The sequence below is a fragment of the Varanus komodoensis genome, unplaced genomic scaffold (assembly GCF_004798865.1).
Source record: "Varanus komodoensis strain SLA01 unplaced genomic scaffold, ASM479886v1 scaffold32, whole genome shotgun sequence".
In the NCBI taxonomy this organism is placed as follows: domain Eukaryota; kingdom Metazoa; phylum Chordata; class Lepidosauria; order Squamata; family Varanidae; genus Varanus; species Varanus komodoensis.
The window spans coordinates 9,503,759-9,507,720 of NW_025335798.1; positions in this window are offsets into that span (position 1 = coordinate 9,503,759).

Below are 3,962 nucleotides of genomic sequence, written 5' to 3' on the forward strand. Positions count from 1 at the left end.
AGCAAATTGACATGGATGATTTAGCAGACTGATGTTTTTGGAAAGGAGAGGGCAAGAGCATGAAGGAGTTGCCAGACTGCTCAGATGGCGTTCAGAAGTCCAGGCCGCAGACAGCAGGGTTCTGCTCTCTGGGTACTCACGTAAAAGAACAGTTACATCTCCAGAGTCATCACTGTGGGTCCACACACAGGGGAGAAACCTGATAATGCAAAGAAGAGAAAGGTGCTGATGGAAGAGACATGGCTCTCAGACCAATGGCGAAAACATAAAGTGTGCTTCCAGTGATCACAAAAGTACCCAAATTTGAACCTCAACCCACCTGACACTTTATAAGTGTTTGGCAAGCTCTGCCCTCAAAGGCGCACATTTGCTACTGTCCTGCCTGGTTTTGGGCTAAGTCTAACAATGAAACATCTTACCAAGGCAGCATTAAAAATAGTTTCAGTGAAAGCTTTTCAAAACTACAATATATAGCTCTTTGTCAAGGTCCAGGAACCTTCCTCTGGTAGTTCAGCTGGTCTCAAGACTATTATTTTCACTATGAACAAAAAACTGTGAGAACTAAATAAATGATGACTTTAAAACATGTACTGATTGATGTAACACTCAAGGCATGACCACAGTTTAGATTTACACAGATTTCAATCAGATGAACACAATGAGAAGCTTTCACTCCAGTCAGTTCATTTCTTCTTGAGAATCCCCTTCCAAAGCAGTGGGTCCTACCAATTCCATTTCACAAGTGGGGCCTGCTGCATATACAAGGGAGAGAAGTCTTCCTAGGGAAAGTCCCATGTTGAACTCCATTATGGGAGCTCTACCAACCTGCATCCTTCCAAAGATAAGCACTGCCAGTTGCCGAACCAGAATTGCTAAATTCATATTGTGCTGGTAGTGTCACACAAGTGTCACGCTTACACAAGAGAATTGACAGAGGCATAAATGCCCCATTGGTCACAGTGTCATTTCAGGCTCAGGGAATTAGCATTTTCTGGCATGCAAGTGGGAGAGAGCTGTAAGACAGAATTCTTAGCATCTCACTAAAACCCAAATCTCAAGATTTTTTTTTTAATTTTTATTTTTGGGTGCAGCAGGAGGGAGTTGCACTCCCTTAAAGTATTCTAAGACTGGCACAGCTTTCATAACCCAGACAGAGCTTATAACAGCCTGAACTGAATCATAGTTTCTCAGTTAGGAGGAGGCATGAGTGACAGCACGCCCTTGTGCAAGAAGCACAGAAAAGAGACTAAACGTGCTTCTTAGCCCTACCAGTTCTGCACTACTCCATCTTTTCCTCTGCAATAGTTTGTTTCTGGTTAGAAAAATTACAGATGCAGCAGTAGAAGAACACAGAAAAGTTACAAATTAAAAACTATTTCTCTCTGCCTTTAGGTGGTGGCGAGACAGACCAATAGTTTATTGTCATCAGGCTGACAATATCCTACTGCTGATAGTTAATGTGAATTGACAAGCTTGACTTCCTGGCAATCACAGTAATGTATATATAACTTGGGAAATGTGCACATAACAGATGGTTTAAGTAACATTCATCCTGTTTAATGGCATACCATCAACTAGATACCAGGGAGCAGAAACTTGGCACAAATCTGGGAGGGCCCTGATGTGCGAAGTTTTGGAACCAGTCACTCAAAGTACAAAATATATACACTGTACATCCATTCTGAATGGAGTGTGTATGTTTTGATTGCCATTTGTCAATTTAAAATACATAGGAACAAGACCAATTCCTCTCCTAATAGCCACTTTCATTAAGCATTTTAAAGGATGAAGGAAGAAGCAGTACATGAATGTGCTTCCACTTAACATATTGCTATTCTATAACTATCCCAGGAAGCTCATGGAGAGCATGATTTTGTTTTTATCATTAAAATATCTTCGTAAGGTAAATCAGAGAATACCTAAATTCACACATATATCAATAGACCAGTATGTTTTTTGCTCCCAAACAAGCCAGAACTGGAAGACTGCTTTAGCATTGGTGTCTTGTCGGCTTAAAAATCTTATTTGTTTGCTTCAAACTTTTACAGACCATCACAATAGCCACATGGCTGTCTGGATGGTTTATAACAATTAAAAGATAGTTTAACAAAACAAAAATTTCTGGCTTGTTTAGATGCTTGGATATCTCAATAAACTATCACTTTCAGGTTAGTTTACCAGCCATTGAAAGGGTTAAGCATAATGCACCAGCATATTGCTCATTTGTAAGCCCTCTTCAGGTGGTAGCAAATCTTCTCCATAGAATGCAGTTGCTGTCTCATTATAGACATTTCTCATCTGCTTTCCACAGACAGGATCTGATAATGCCAGAAGAGGGCCATGTGTGAGCACTGCCGATTATTTATCTAAGCAAAAACCACTCAGTGACCTTCATCATGAGCAAACCAGATCTAAACCGCGTTTCTTGCATGCTATAACACTCTGCCAAGATGGCTGTTTCTGGTGTACATATATTTTGCACCACAACACTTGTATCTGAACAAAACCATTTTAAAAGATGATATCTATGAATTACAGGCTTTGGGGATTACAGTCACTGTTGTGGACTAAAAAGTAAAACAATGTGGACCATCTCCAATACACCTGAATAAGGTACTCAAGGTATTTTCACCATCTTACCTGGTCCTCATCCAGCCTAATAGGGCTTGTTCTGAGAGCCTTGATTTTGTTCATGCTTTAATCATCTCTCTTCTGCTGTTCTCTCCAGGGAAGACTGCAGGTTATGGCAAAGAAGCATTTCTTGTGTGATCAAAGCTTACAACTTGATCTGGCAGGAAAGAGAGAATAAAGACAGCATGAGAGGAGGACATTTAACAGAGAACAGAGATGGCTCACCTCAGAGCAGCAGTGGCATAGAAATAATGATAAGAGAAGGGATAGGAAAAACACCTGCTGGTGAAACAGACAGAACAATTCTAAGAATGTTTACTCTGAAGTAAGTTCCATTGTGTCAGGTGATGCTTAATCCCAGGGAAGTATGCATGAGATTTCATTCGCTCAGTCACAGAGGGTTCTTCTTCCACTGTGTGAACCTGGCTTCACCTTTGCTAGTACACACAAGTGAAGGCATTAGCCTTGTTCTCTCTTCTTTCTGAGTATGGCAGGCAAGCTCTTCAATTTTAATTTTTGATTTTTTAAAAAGATGCACACTAGCACTTACGTATATGTATGCTTGTCCCCTACATTAAATTAAAAAGGCTTCTTTGAGCAGGGATGAGGTGTGTGAAGGCGATAGCAGAATTGACCAGCTGTTGTTCACTACATCTGAAACACAATCAAAATTATAAGGCAGAACTGGCTTTTCCAAGTTGAGTCTAAAATCATATGGAAAACCTCTGTATTTCCCTCCAGGACTGGAAAAAATGCACCAAGCTACAATCTTACACACGTTTGCACAGGTAAAAGACCTACAGTTCTCGGTATTCCCCAACCACAATTGATACGTAATGATAAACCGGTAATCCTGGGTTAATAAAGCATGATGTGAATAAGGTGGGTGTGCAATTTGCACAGCTGATTCACTTGGGCTTTGCTCCTCCTTTAGCTTAAGTGGATAAACAATTTTCATGTATCATCCAAACCTGGGATTATGGTAAGCAGTCTTAATATGTCAAGATATTATTTTATGTATATAGGTATATGTTATATTCTTTTTGGTGCCAGGCAAGACCCTTTTTATTTTCCCACTATTTTAATGTTTAATTGATTTTAACTGGGGTTTTAGTATGTTAATGGTCAGATGCTCTGGGGTTTCTTTTATTCTACTTATTCATTGTAAGCCATCCCGAGACATCTGAAGGGGATGGGATAGAAAGACTTTTAATACATAAGTTGCTAAAACAGCTTTAAACCAGGGTTTGTGGGCTTACGAAACCTGGCTAGAGTTAAGAGCACTTAACTCTAATTCTGAGTTCAGATGTCACATGCAACTTTCCCCTTTG